We start from the raw sequence: 15,198 nt of genomic DNA, 5'->3' as shown, positions 1-15,198 counted from the left end.
TGTGTTTTCCACTCTAAATCCGATGTCTTTGGATAAGATATTATATTAGCATCGGATTTCTCAAAAGAATTTAACATTGGCTTTAAATTTTTGAAACGAAAATAGTTAGAACACACGTGTCTCAATTGAGACCAAGTGAAAGCCAAGTATGAAACAAGCAAAGCTACCCCCTTAGAGATAAGTTTTAAGTAAAGCAATGGGGAAGCCTTTGGCTGCAATAATAAGTCACTATCGGTCTTTATGAATGGGACAATAGGTTGACCGATATACTTTGTAACAATTTTGTTGCTCACAAGTAAATTACCCTTCATCATTGGTCCTTCAAAATTACTTATAAGATTTTTTCTAATAGATGCATCAACAATAAAGTTGTGACCAAATCTGAAAATAGGTAAATCACTTGGTAGACATACCTCTTCATACACGTTGGGAGAGCATGATGGTTTTATCACTTGAATAATACTATGTTCCACTTTTGAATAACTGTCCAATGCCTTGGCATCCTCTTTTTCTTCGATAGATTCGGTACACATACTATTTGATTCGGCTTTTTCAATAACCGGATTTTCTTTGTTACCTGAATCAATACTTTTCTCTTTTTGAATTTGCAAGCCTTCTCGCTCTTGTCTTATTTTAGCCCACATCTTAGTTTGGCGAGCTTTAAACTTTTTCATCTCAATTTGCATCCACTCCTCATGAAATTGCCCCCCAATGCTTTGAGACTCTTTTAGCAATGAGGTGCCGAAACTTTGCAATTGTTTAGGGGGCACATTGGTTGCTACAGAACTAGGCGAATGCATCATTTGCACAACTCTTGCTTTTACAGTAGCAAAGTCATGAGGCTTCCCGCCATCTATTAGTTCCTGGCGAATAGCGTTGCACAAATCCCAAGAGAATGTAAGCTTTTTCTCAATTACCCAATCTGGATATGGTTGCCCCTCGATGCTTTTAGACTCTTTTGTCAATGAGATGTTGCCGAAATTCTGTAATTGTGTTGGGGGGACATGATATGCCACGGTAGTAGGTGAAGGCATTTGTGCTCCTGTAGAAGTTTCACTTATTCGGCCATGACCATGAAGGTGCGGAGCCGAATTATGGACATCAACAGTTGCATATGGTGCCAGAAAATTAGTAGCATGAGGTGTAGCATATGATGTTTGAGGGTAATTGGCTGAATAACTAGTAGTAGCATGTCCAATTCCCCTATCCACCGACACGTTTGGATTAACATACTGCAAGTTATTTGCCGATGAATAAAAAGTTGAAACACTTTGTTGCATACTATTGGAAGTTCCTACATGGTGTGTCTCGACTTGATTAAACAAACTCATCATGTTGTTCATCGGCATATAGATTTGTGGGGTTGCCGATGCATGGGAGTTGGGATACATATCTTGCATGTTGCTAAAATTATATGAAGTTGAAGCATGAAGATTATTCTGAATCGGCTGTTACGAATAATTAGATGCATAATTGATAAAACTAGGGCTAGCCGATACATTATGCTCATTAAGCGATCTGGCAACAACATATGCATTATTTGCATCTACATAAGTGAATTGGGTATTCATATTACCTTTGTAGATTACAAACCCTAGATGACGATCTCTTTGTAACAAGAACGGGCTGGAGACCGTTCAAAGCTTCATCCCCAGCGGAGTCGCCAAAAAGTATGTTCGCACATGAACATGTCACCATGTACGCTCGACGCCGGGGGTGATGCACCGCAGCTCACATCGAAGGAGACCTGCCAAAAGCGCGGTATGCAAGCAATCCGGTGGGTGCTTTTGAAGACCCGAAACCCCACGCACCCGGGAGGGAGCCCGTCAGGGCGCGCGGCGGCTGTGGGCTGCCCTAGGTCGACCTGATCGCCCCTAGGGCCTCGAGGTTCGCCGCCCTGCAACAAGAAGAACAGACGAAGAACGAGGAAGAAAAAAAACTAGGGTTAAGGAGAAAAGATAAAAGATAAAAAGTGGTAGATGATTTGATCGTTGTGTGTTGTTCAATCGGTCGTCACCCCTTAGGTATATAAGAGGTGGCTAGACTTCCCGTGAAAGGAAAAGGCTTGGATTCATGTCCAAAACCCTAGTCAAATTCGGATTGGTTTTGTCTGAACTTTCCAAAACTGTTCGGTTTAAACTGGCTGCACCTTGCGAGTAACTATTAAGGTGGTAAACGACCTTGGATGGAAACGATCCCAAAAGCAATCTTGACCGTTTCGACGAGACGAATAACTTTCATGTTGATTGTTTTTTGATCAAAGGTCATCTTGAAGATCAAATCGGTCGCGCAAAACAGGCTATTACTCGCGCTACCCATTAGACAGGGTGTCTGGTGGGGCGCGCCATTTTTTGCGTCCTGACAGGGTTATATTCCGATGGCCCTGTCAGGACGCAAAAAACGTTCCCATTTTCAAAATTTGTTGGCCAATTTCCAAAAAATGTTTATGCTTTCAATTTTTTTGGGAGTTTCAAAAAATGTTTCCATTTAAAGAATTGTTTGAAATTCAAAAAATATGTTCGTGTTTCAATTTTTGTTCGGGAGTTTCAAAAAATGTTCGCTTTTTAATAAAAAGTTTGGATTTTCAAAAAAAATTCTAGGTCTCAAAAAATGTTCCCAATTTCAAAAAATGTACGGAATTTCAAAAAATCTTCAGAAATTTCGAAAATTGTTTGCGTTCTAAAAATATATTCTTTCTATAAAAAAAGCTTAAAATTTTTAAAGCACTAAAACTCGGTTGCTACAGGACACTGGACATACAAAGGCCGTCTGCTACAGTAGCCTACTCTCTGCAATGGCCCCGGCAAACAGTCGATGAATCGGATAGGGCATAGATGACCTGGGCCGACCCATTTAAGGCAGCGAGGCGTGAAAATAAAAGAAAAACTACGCCCTGGTGGGAGTCGAACCCACAAACAGCGGCAAACACGACCACGCAGCTAACCAGTGCGACGAGGAAACTCTAGTGGCTAAGAAACGAAAGCCACACTATATCTTTATCTTTACCTAATCTTTGCACGGGGAAACTCTGTATTTTAGTATTCAACCCGCAGTCCTTTATTAAGTGAGAAAAACGTTTCGTTCAGGTTGTTTTTCTAAACGCCCCCTGTAGTTTCCAATATTCAACCCTTGGTCCACAAGCAAAAAATAGAGCACGGGCTCTCCCTCACCTCCCGATCCCAGCCGCCAGGAGGCGACCGACCCCGGCGACGCTCGATCCGTTGCCGCGACGTGCGCCGGTCGGCGCCGGCGAGCACAGCACCCTGCACCACCGTTAAGCCTCAGATCCTCCTCTCCTCCACGCGCGCCCGAGCTCGTCACTGTGTGCCGCCCGGGAGGGCTCGCGGTTCGATGCAGAACGGCAGCGGACGGAGCTTGCAGGGCCCGGATCTGCCGGGGGGGTGTGCCGGTGACGCGGAGGAAGGCCGGAGCACGCTTCCCGGTCGGCTCCATGGTGGCTCCTGGGCAGAAATCCATGGCGCTCCTGGGCAGAAAGGAGATAGGGAGGTGAGGGAGAAAGAAGGGACAGTGATGAGCTCCACACAGAAAAGGTTAGACACCTGGTATAAGCCTATCATTTCCTGAATCTTTCAATTCTGACGCTTAAATTGTTTGTCCTGATGTGTTTTCAGAATCTCATACTGCAAAGATTGATGGTCAGATCAAGTGTATTAATGAAATGTGCAACATGATGTCTCTTGATCTTAAGAAGACATTATATGAAGTTCATCCCAGCTTTGTTGAATTGGAAAGAATCAAATCCATGAGTATAAGTGATAGCACACTTGATAGGCTTGCAGGAAAAGTTCATGCACTAAATCAAGAAAAGAAACAGAGGCTCCGGAAGGTACTGATGTTTGCTGTTCATGTTTGTCATTTAACAAAAGTATGGGTCTGTGTGTATCTTTAGCGTATTCACCTTAGTCTATATGTTTTACTGTTGACCTCCAGTATGGGCCTGTCATTGTGTTTGAGTAGTTGACCTGATAATATGATTCAGCTTAGCAAATCATATCATGATTTATTTTTCCTGAACTGTCGAATATGTTGTCTTGCTTGTAACTCTTATGATTCAATGTACCTGTACATTTAATAAAAGCAGGAGCATGTATCTATCTTACTTCAATGCTTTCACCTTGGCATATATTGTTTTACTATTTGACCTCCAGTATGCCAGTCATTGAATTTGAGACTTGACATTATAATGCGATTCAGCTTAGCAAAGCATATCATGAATTTTTCTAAACCTTTTGTAGTTTGATTTATTTGGTTTATGCCATTCCATTATGATTTACATACACTATACATGACATGGTTTGCCATCCTAATTCAGTTTTATTCCTGACCAGTGTATGGTTTACTGACTTGTGCATTTTAGCATGCTTTCCTTTCAACTTCTGCTAAATATTGTTCCATATTTCTTTGTATCAAAGATCCATATTGTTGAAATTTGCATTATCTATTGCAGCTACAAGATCATGGAAGCACACTCATTGAGTTATGGAGTCTAATAGACACACCATTAGATGAACAGAAATGCTTTGATCATGTTACTTCTTTGATTTCAGTCTCACAAAATACAGCGATGCCCCAAGGATGCCTTGCACATGACCTTATTAAGAAGGTTAGAGTTGATTCTTGATTGTCTATTTATTTACTTATTTTCTTTCTATTTTCATCAAGCTAATTTCTTTAAATTATAGTAAATGTCATGTGAAATTCCTTTCCCCCGTTGTTTGGGTAGAGGTTGAGGTCAAGAGACTGAAGCATTTGAAAGCTCGCAAAATGGAAGAGCTTGTCTTAAAGAAAATGACTGAGCTTGAAGAAATCTAGAAAAGTGTTCACATGTATATTGACAGCAATCATGAGTGGCAGATTCTCAATGAACTTATTGATTCTGGTTCACTTCTTTCCCATGCTTTTCATCCTGAAGATACATAACTAAAGTTATTATATACAGTTTTGTTTCCATTAAGAACTACCCGATGCATGATTTAACTGGTGCTCCTTAGTTATATAAGGTTGCTGTTTCTGTCTCATCTTAAAATCCTGTGAATTTCTTAGTCAAATGCAATGGTAGGTTCTGCAACTGTCTTTCAACTTTGTGCCTTCTAAGTATCAGCTTGAATATTTAGGCAGATCAATTTGGATACAAAAATTGAATAAGCTCTTATGAAAACTAAAAGGGAAAAAATATTGCAACTTTGCAAGTCATTGCGTCTCTCCTTCAGAGGACGATTGCGCATTCATGCTCTAGGATATTTTTTACTGAGCTCAAGGTTGTGAACTATATATTTCCATTTCTTTGGTAGTGATATTTTGTTAAACTGGAGGTCCTAGCTATAGAACATCAACAGTGTAAAGTATATGCATTGCTAGAGGGGGAGGGGGGATTTGGATACAAAAATTGAATAAAAGCTCTTATGAAAAATAAAAGGGAAAAAATATTGCAAGTCATTGCGTCTCTCCTTCAGAGGACGATTGCGCATTCATGCTCTAGGATTTTTGTTACTGAGCTCAAGGTTGTGAACTATTTATTTCCATTTATTTGGTAGTGATATTTGGTTAAACTGGAGATCCTAGCTATAGAACATCAACAGTGTAAAGTATATGCATTGCTGCTCAGAGGTTCTGTAGATACATCTTTGCTGATTTTTCATCTTTATCATGTATGCTTCAATTCTTGCATGCCAAATAAACATAAGTTCATGTTTTATTGTTTAGTTGTCTCATGTTCGCTCTTCATTATTCTATATCAAAGTGATGTCGTTCAATGCGTTTGTCCCTTTCTGATGTTGTTAGGGGCTAGGGTTCTGCCCGGTCTTGGCCGTAGGCAGTAGGGGAAGGAGGGGGCTAGGCGTGGCGATGAGCGGCCGCGCCGGCGGCTGGGCGCCGTCGCGGGAGAGGAGAAGGGCGGCAGCTAGGGCTGTTGGCGGCTAGGGTTTCCGGCTCCTCAGGGAGCCGGGCAATAGGAGATAATATTCTTCTTATTGCTTGATCTGAAAAGAGTCTTACAACCTATATTTATAACCTAGATAACTTGCACACGAATTAACCTAAGATAACTTGTGGGCTAAGATTGCCCGATGGGCCTTCCATATGATCGGCCGGCCATAACACTTCTCCCCGCCTGCACAAACAACTTGTCCTCGAGCTGTAAGGTGGGGAAGCGCTTGCTTGAACTCTTCGAGGGAATCAACCAGCGTCAAACACCTTCTCGACATCTGGGGCGGCCAGGTCGGTGGCGACGGCGTCCTCCGGACTGTAGTCTGCCACCTCCAGGTAGAAGAGTCGCGGGCAGGCGTGGCCGGGCTTGTAGGGTTCGTCGCAGTTGAAGCACAGCCCTTGGCGGCGACGCTCGAGTATCTCAGCTGGGGTGAGCCGGCGGAACGGGCGCCCCGCGGTCGCGGCGAGGGGTGCCGCAGAAGCCTGCACGGGCCGACCCTGCGTGGAATTCGGTCCGGGTAGCGACCCAGCAGTCTGGGACGGTGATTCCTGCTGGATGGCCACCGGCGGCGCTCGAATGCGCGGGCGTAATACATGGCCGACTGGAGATCCTGGGGTCCCCGAAGTTCCACGTCCACGCGTATATGGTTTGGTAGGCCGCCCACAAATAACTCGGCGCGCTGAGTTGCGGAGACGCCCGGCGCGTGGCACGCCAGGGCCTGGAAGCGGTCGGCGTAGTCCTGCACCGCAGATGTGAAAGGTAAGCGACCGAGGGCCGCCAGTCGGCTCCCGCGGATAGGAGGCCCGAACTGGAGGAGATAGAGCTCCCGGAAGCGCTCCCATGGTGGCATGCCGCCCTCGTCCTGCTCGAGGGCGTAGTACCAGGTCTGCGCTGTGCCTGAAGATGATAGGACGCAAGCCAGGTGCGATCCGAAGCGAGCGTCCGCTGCCCTCGAAAGAACTGCTCGCACTGGTTGAGCTAGTTGAGGGGGTCCTCCGTGCCCTCGTAGGTGGCGAAGTCCAGTTTGGCGAAGCGAGGGGGTGTCGGCCCGCCGTGCCCGGGGGCGGCCGCAGTCGCCGCCGACGCGTATGCTGGGTCTGGAAGCGCCGGGGCATAGTTCGCCGAGCTGGAGGGGTGATCAAACCGCAGGGAGGGCGTCGGGTGTTCCGGCGCCGTGGAGTAGACCGGGCCCGGAGACGAGCCGGTCGCCCAAGCGGGGATCGGCGATGGTGACGGTGGAAACTGCACCCGGTGCAGGGGCCGACCCGTAGCCCTAGGCGCGGGTGGTGGTACTGTCGATGGCGGCGGCGCCTGCGGCGTGGGGGCCGGCGGTGACGCCGGAAGAAGCTGCTGGGTCTGGCCCTGCTCCGAGGCGCAGGTTAGGGCTGGGCGGGGCCGGTGGAGGACCCTGCTCCGAGGCCGGTGGACGGTAGGGCGCGACGGAGGACGGCGCGGCCGGCGCGGTCCAGGGGGGCCACTGCGGCTCCATGGTGGCGAGAAGTGGCGGGGTTGCCGGCGCGATCTGCGGCGGCCACTGCGCCCAAGGCGGCGGTGCGGCCGCTTGGGCGGGGAGCGCCGAGTAGCCTCCGGTGATGGCCCCCGGTGCCGAGTACCACGGAAGCGCCTGCTGACCCGCGGCCATGGCTGGATGGAGTCCGGTGATGGCCCCCGGTGCCGAGTACCACGGAAGCGCCTGCTGACCCGCGGCCATGGCTGGATGGAGTGGTGGGGGCGGCCCGTACGGACCTGCCAGGTAGAGGCGGGGCTCTGATACCAAATTGTTATGGCGCTGCTAGAAGGAGGGCGCAAGAAGGCCGGCCGGGGGCCTTTTGCCCACGGCCGGGCAAGATGGAAGGATTTCCTTCTTAATTCTTGCTTGATTAGATTGATGCATCTCCTCTCTTTATATAGAGAGGTTTACTTGACTCCCAAGCAAGGCTTACTTGACCCTAAGAAAGCGACTCTTATCTCTAATTATCCCTAAGACTAACGGGCCCATTAGGCCCATTACGTACTCTAACACTACACCCCACCTGGACATGCAGCTTGTCCTCAAGCTGCAGCCTAACCAACTTATAACCATGACTCGACGCAACCCAAACCTAACACCTAAAAACAAGCCTTTTACATCTCGGCTTGTTTTATTATTCTCAACCTAAAATGGACTGGGACGCTTTATTTTGGACCCCTTAACAAAAAGTGGACACCATCCGCACGTCGGACATGCACGTGTACAGCCACCTGGATCCCATGGACACCATCTGGACAAAAGGAGTGCATGTGTAGGACCACCTGGAAGTGGTCGCAAGAGTGACCAGCAGAGGCGCCCTTGCGGCGCCCGGTGACGGAATGCAGTGGTGCTACGTGGTGCGTTGTTGTCGGTGACACCATGCCTTCTTCCTGCCGGACGGCTGTTGGTCTGCACCGCACAGGGAAGAGTGGGGGGCTTGCGATGGAGAATGACGAGGAGGGGTGCGCCCCCCCAACCACCAATGTCGTAGACTTGGAGGTCGCTGCCCGTGAGGAAAACAGCATGCCCAAGATCCCCGACGCAGTGGATGAGATCGAGGTCCTTTGCGCAGCGAAGCGCAACTGGGAGGAGCGGCAGCTGCAGACCACGCAACTCCCGCACACGCCGACGCGCTAGGAGGCCGCGTGCAGCAGCCTGCAGCCTCACCGTCGCCGACACATGGCGGGTAGTGATCCAAGCTGAAAGCGGTGACGGCGACGGCGGAAGCTTGATCTGCTGGATGGGGACGCCCTGGGGAAGCGGTGATGGCGACGGCGGGAACTTGATCTGGTGGATCGGGACTCCCCTCGGCGCGGTCGATGCGGGGCCGGAGCTGACCGGTGATGGCTGCTGCAGTTGCAGCGGCTGCTGCGGCGGAGCGCCGGGCGCGGCGGAGGTCGCCAGGAGCGGTGGCTGCCACTGCAGCCAGGGCAGGGGCGGTGGATGGCAGCTGCTGCAGCGGCCCGATGAGCGCGGCGGAGCCCACCTGGTGCGGCGGCTGCCACGGCAGCCAGGACGGGGCGGTGGTGGCGGTGGATGGCAGTTGCAGCGGCTGCTGCAGCAGCCCGACAAGCGCGACGGAGGCCGCCTGGTGCGGCGGCTACCATGACAGCCAGGACGGGGCGATGGATGGCAGCTGCAGCGGCTGCTGCAGTAGCCCGGCGAGCGCGGCGGGGGCCGCTTGGTGCGGCGGCTGCCACGGCAGCCACGGCGGTGCGGTGGCGGTGATGGGCGGCGCAGCCGGGTGCGGCCCATAGGACCCGGCCAAGAATAGGTGGATCTCCTGGACCGCCTGTGTGAGGTCCCGCAGCGCCCCGGACACCTCCGGGGTGAGGACGACGGGGGCGGGCGCGACGGAGGATCCCGGCGCGAGCAGGAGCGGGGCGACGGTCGTGACCGGCAGTGGAAGAGACGGGTTGGGCGGCGGTGAAGACATGATCGAACCGAAGCTAGCTGATACCAAGGTGTTAGGGGCTAGGGTTCTGTCCGGTCTTGGCCGTAGGCAGTAGGGGAAGGAGGGGGCTAGGCGTGGCGATGAGCGGCCGCGCCGGCGGCTGGGCGCCGTCGCGGGAGAGGAGAAGGGCGGCAGCTAGGGCTGTTGGCGGCTAGGGTTTCCGGCTCCTCAGGGAGCCGGGCAATAGGAGATAATATTCTTCTTATTGTTTGATCTGAAAAGAGTCTTACAACTTATATTTATAACCTAGATAACTTGCACACGAATTAACCTAAGATAACTTGTGGGCTAAGATTGTCCGATGGGCCTTTCATATGACCGGCCGACCATAACAGATGTAGAAATTGATTTCCATGAGGCATGAACTCAAGGTGCAACAATATCATTCTTCCTGGTGTTGCATTAAATATACCTCTTATTTGTTAAAAAAATCCTCTGGATTTGGGATTAGTATATTAGGTAGACATCTTTTGGTTAACGGCAGATTTGAGCGCAGGGTAGAATTCTTGGTTGATTCTAGAATTTCTTTGTAGATTAGCTGGCAGATTAGAACGTCTTTGGCAAGTTCTTTGTTGGTTAGGTCTAGCTCCCTTGGCACTGGACCCAGCAGACGTGTGTGCGTGTGCGGATCTCCCATGCATCCACTGCACCACTTGTTGTTGGGTGGCAGTGGGGTATCCAAGCGTGTGGAAGGCCTATCCGCCATGGCGGCGCAGCTCGGCTCCAAGGAGAACAGTTCCAAGGCCCAACTAACAGGCTACCACAATTCCTAGCCCAATCGCGGACTGTAATTAAATTGCTTTATTGATCAATCTATCAGTTAATCATAGGCTACAATTAACCAGTGTAGTTTGGATGTGCAGCACCAGAGACCATTTGATTGAATTGGTGGTACAGTAATACTAGCCTAATACAATTATCATATCCTTTTGTCCTGTCAAGCATATGGTCTTTTGTCCTGTCAAGCAGATGGTTAATTACTAGACAAGTAGAGCAATGCATTTTCTGTGTGCAATCCACACTGACAAGCCTGCAGAGGCTACTTCAAGTCAAGCGGCTTTAGAATTTCTTTACTATGTGTACTCATGTAGTATTTAGGTTAGAATAGTATCAGATTTGATTGGTCCCTCAGTTCATAACAGACATTGACCGGTTACTTCTTTCTGGCTTTAACTTTGAAGCCTAAATAACCACCTTTTGCTACTTAATTGCGCTTGCAGTCATTTGTGGTTCTCAGTTCATGAATAATATATGTTGACAAGACATAAATTCAGAACTTCTGGCACATATGTACTTTAATATACTTGCACGCTTTAATTTTGTCATTGAAATTGTTTCTTTGTTCTTCTAGGTTTTGGGTAGCCAGTCAAGTCATGTAATACTTTATCGTACCATTCCTTTTGATGTTAGATGTACAACAGTTTTATGCTCAAATAAAGATATATATGCATACAAATTAGTTGCTGGTTATTCCTTCATGATTTAGTTTTCCAGTTAAATGTAGTCTTGCCTCTTGCTCTTGCGCTCGTGTGATTGAAAACTAAGAGTACATGCATATGTGCATACACTCTGCCCCTCCTCTGTTTCCATTACTTTGAGCTACAGGAAAGGGAAATTACAGGTAGATGAAGTAGCATATGGGGGTAGCACTCACCTCTCCCTGTGAGGTTGCATCGAGCTCCAAACTTCAAGTGAGTCTTCACGAGCTTGTGCTGTATCTTGGGGTACCAGCTGACCGCCCCTGCACGCGATGCTATTTGACGGGGAACAACGGCATGGAGCAGCTGCCACAACTTATTTGGCGTGCCGGATGCAAGCGGTGCTACCCGCAATAGCTCTCGCCTTGCCGACGGCAACAGCCTTAGACGGCAGACAACATCTCACCTTGTGTGAATCGTCTCTGAGCTCGAACTGAGGAGAACATAGGCATGGGAGCAGCTGCCACAACTTAGGCCCGGGCTTGGACGCACCGGACGCGGGCCGTGCTACCTGCAAGGGATCCCTACTTGCCGCCGGCGACGGCGATGGCCCCGGACAGCGGACTGGCATCTCACCGTCTCACTTTGTGGGAAACGCCTCATTGAGGTCGAACTGAGGCAGCTAGAGGAGAGTCAATTACACCGGTGGTGCTTGAACTTGCCGCAAACGATCACTTTGGTGCTAGAACTTGTGGCATACATTGAACTGGTGCAAAAACTTGGCTCGGGCGTGCAAATACGATGCAAATCATGTTTGGATACGTAATGATGCTGAGTTGGCATGCCAATGTGGCATCTGCCCTGCTGTCAGTGAGGCCTTTTTAATTTTGCAACCCCCCCCCCCCCCCCCCCCCCCCCCAATGAATTTGCATTTTATTTATCTTTCAGCTCTGCGAGAGGTGGGTGTTAGTGAAGTGTGAAATTGACGAAAAATGAAGCCCCCTTGTCTCGAACCCTCGACCATTCCTTGCACAGTAGGACGTAGCCACTACAACTTCTAGTATTCACGTAACAAAATGGATAAACAATAATTTAGTGGTGTGACAAAATGGATAAATACACTTAATGTTTTTTTTTTGAGACAATCTCGCGAAGCTTTATTTAGATCAAAACGATGTTCATGGGTACAAAAGAGAGATCACCGGGGTGCCCTAACCAAACATGGCGGCCCACCCCTAAATTTGAACAATGCTTCGCTAGATTGTGAGCCTCGAAATTCGAGCTCCTAAACTCATGCACAAAGCTACATCTACTTAAAGAAGAGCTCTGATCTATTATTTCATGTAAGATCGCCCCATAGCTTACTGGGTTCCTTTGCTTAATATCATCTACCACCGTTCTGCAATCCGAAGCTACATGTGCACTTTGTATATTAAGATCTGCAGCAAGTGCCAATGCTTCCCGAATAGCCAGAGCCTCAACAGTCGGAGGATCAAAACTTCCTTTCACCACTAATGCTGATGCTCCCTGAATGCATCCATTTTGGTCATGACATATCGTTGCTGCTATGCCGCGACTCCGGCTCTGGGGAACTGCAGCGTCGACATTGAACTTGAACATTCCGTCTGGAGGTTTGAGCCACTGGTTCGGTCTGCTTTGTCGCCGTTCTGGAGGCTTGTTTCCTGTCTCCTCAAGTGTGTCAAGATCCCTCAGATAGGCTTTAATAAACTGATGTGTGGAGTCTGGACTTTCAAAGATACCTTCATATATTGCCTTACGTCTCGCCTTCCATGCCGACCAGAGAGTTACAACCAAAGGCACAAAATCCCTTTGTGGTAGTTGATCATGCATTGCAAAGAGCCAATTCTGAGCATTCGTATCTGTGTTCATGCTAACTCTTTCAACCAAAGAAACCTCTGACAAAGACCAAATACATCGTGACATGGTGCAATCAAAAAGAGTGTGCCTCCATGAGTCGGCACAGCCACAGAGCGCACAAAGGTGTGTGGTCGCCATGTTGCGATGATGCAGTACATCCATGGATGGCATGGAATGTTGCGCAAGTCTCCATAAGAACACCCTCAGTTTCGTTGGGACTTTAATGTGCCATAGATCATTCCATGCTTTTCCTCTTGCAGTAAAGTCAGATGCTCCAGCATGTTCCTCTATCCAGTTCTCTCTATGGAATTTTTGTTCATGACCATCCGGTAGCATGATCTTACTGTGAATCTCCCGCTCCTCTCGGCCTCCCAGGCCCAAAAATCATCAATTACCCTGGTGCACAACGGGATGGACATAATGGCGTCAGCATCAAAAGGTATAAAATTTGCTCTTATCAAATCTTCTCTCCATGTTGCTGTCGTTGCATCAATCAGTTCAGAGACAAACACCGGAGGATTATCTGATCTAGATATTATGGGGCGCAACGGACCAGCCCTAGGTATCCAGTTTGTCTCCCAAATATTTATAGTACTTCCATCCGAATAAGTCCTTGCCTTAATACATCTCTTCCATCAATCACAGCTCACCAAATTTGCGAGGGGCGGTTCCCCAACTCTGCTTCCAAGAAACCGCAAGTTGGGAAGTATGCAGCTTTTAATATTTTTGCACTTAAAGAGTTCGGATCATCCAGAATCCTCCAAGCTTGACGGGCCAACAAAGCAAGGTTGAAAATTTCTATGTCTCTAAAACCCATACCTCCCATGTATTTTGGTTGAGTCATCACATCCCATGCTACCCACGCTTGCTTCCTCCTTCCTTGCTTACTTCCCCACCAAAATTGCCTAATTATTGAGGTAATATTTTCACACAAACCTCGGGGTAACCTGAAACAAGCCATAGAATAAACTAGGATAGCTTGGGCCACTGACTTGATAAGTACCTCCTTGCCTGCTGCAGACAACAATTTCTCCATCCACCCTCTGACTTTCTCCCATACTCTGTCTCTCAAATATTTGAACGTGCCCATTTTTGATTGACCCACATCAGTAGGCATCCCAAGGTATTTCTCACTCAAAGACTCATTGTGCACGTTCAAAGTTTGTTTTATGTTATCCCTCATCACCTGAGGACAACCCTTGCTGAAAAAAATGGAAGATTTTTCATTATTTATCTGTTGCCCCGAGGCTTTGCAATAAGTCTCCAATAGGTTTGACACCGTCACAGCTCCCTCAACACTTAATGTAGCGGAACAAACATGCTTGTGGAGCTGAAATGGACTGTGATGAGTGCGGATGCGGCTCATTTGCACCTGTTTTTTTAGAACTTTTTAAAAGGTATGTAAATTATGATCTCAGTAATAAAAATAACATTTAATTATTCATGTCGTATAAATATTATACATACAAACTAAATAACTTACGTTTCAGAATTGTTCACGTATTATTTTAAAAATATTAATATATTTAAAATGATATTCATGAATTCTTATTTTTTGGATAATTAATAACAAATCAAGTATTTTAACATTACAATTCCAAAGTATTTTCTAATCATACAAACATGTCAATAATTATGTGCACATTTTAATAGTTCAATGTTCGTAAAAATAAATATTCATAATTTAAATTTAAAAATTCACATGAATATTCATTCATGGGTAATGTTTAAATTATATAATATTTTTTAATATAAATCACGAGTGAAAATTATACCACATGGATGTTTTTATTCATCATTTTGTATAATTTAAATATAAGTTACAAGTGTATATTTTCTGTATCAATTAAATATTTTACTTCATAAATATTTAAATGTCCGTATTTACCAAACATTTTTATAATACATGTGTGTATATTTAAATAATTTTATTTACTAATCATTAATATGCACATTATTTTTATTACTTATGTTTTACAAAAGTATTAAAAAGTCAGTGCGTGCAAAATGTGCCGCCCTATTTACAGCTCATAGAAGTCCCAGACGCCTCCTCCTTGTACTACATTAAGGACTGTTATCAGTGTTTCTCAATGCAAACATGAATGGTGCAGTTGTTTGGACGGCTAGCTATACAACAGTTGGTCTTGAGTTCGAGACGCGAAGGCGTTTGATCTATTTTTGTTTTCACATATTGACAGGTGGGGCCCATGTGTCATGGAGTCAAAATGAAATGGCAACTGCCGTGTTGTTAGGGGCTTTCTGTGAGAAATAAAACTTTTTGAGGGTGTTTTCGCAAAAAAGGCCACAAACCTACTCTACGCCTTCCCGTTATTGACAGTGGGCCCTATGCCATGCTGGCGCGCCAAGTCAGCATCGATTTTGTACCCAAGTGTGATTAGCACCGTATTTGCACGTCCGAGCCAAGTTGTTGCACCAGTTCATTGTATGCCGCAAGTTCTAGCACCAAAGTGACCATTTGTGCCAAGTTTAA

At 47.2% G+C, this 15,198-nt stretch overlaps 2 long non-coding RNA genes across 3 annotated transcripts; one reads left to right on the top strand and one right to left on the bottom strand.

Moving 5' to 3' along the window:
- Positions 1 to 3,021: 3,021 nt before the first annotated feature.
- Positions 3,022 to 4,975, top strand: LOC123128658 (uncharacterized). 2 transcript variants are annotated; one of them, XR_006463354.1, is made up of 4 exons: positions 3,022 to 3,551; positions 3,633 to 3,847; positions 4,469 to 4,624; positions 4,704 to 4,975. It is a non-coding gene; the product is annotated as an uncharacterized lncRNA (long non-coding RNA). The 2 variants fall into 2 exon arrangements; XR_006463353.1 differs by having other exon boundaries at positions 3,026 to 3,551; positions 4,469 to 4,975.
- Positions 3,401 to 11,155, bottom strand: LOC123128659 (uncharacterized). Its single transcript, XR_006463355.1, has 3 exons — positions 11,066 to 11,155; positions 3,561 to 3,641; positions 3,401 to 3,484 (listed from the first exon to the last, which is right to left on the bottom strand). It is a non-coding gene; the product is annotated as an uncharacterized lncRNA (long non-coding RNA).
- Between the last annotated feature and the right edge of the window lie 4,043 nt (positions 11,156 to 15,198).

The sequence above is a fragment of the Triticum aestivum genome, chromosome 6A (genome assembly GCF_018294505.1).
Source record: "Triticum aestivum cultivar Chinese Spring chromosome 6A, IWGSC CS RefSeq v2.1, whole genome shotgun sequence".
NCBI lineage: Eukaryota > Viridiplantae > Streptophyta > Magnoliopsida > Poales > Poaceae > Triticum > Triticum aestivum.
This window is presented reverse-complemented; position numbering and strand designations above follow the sequence as displayed.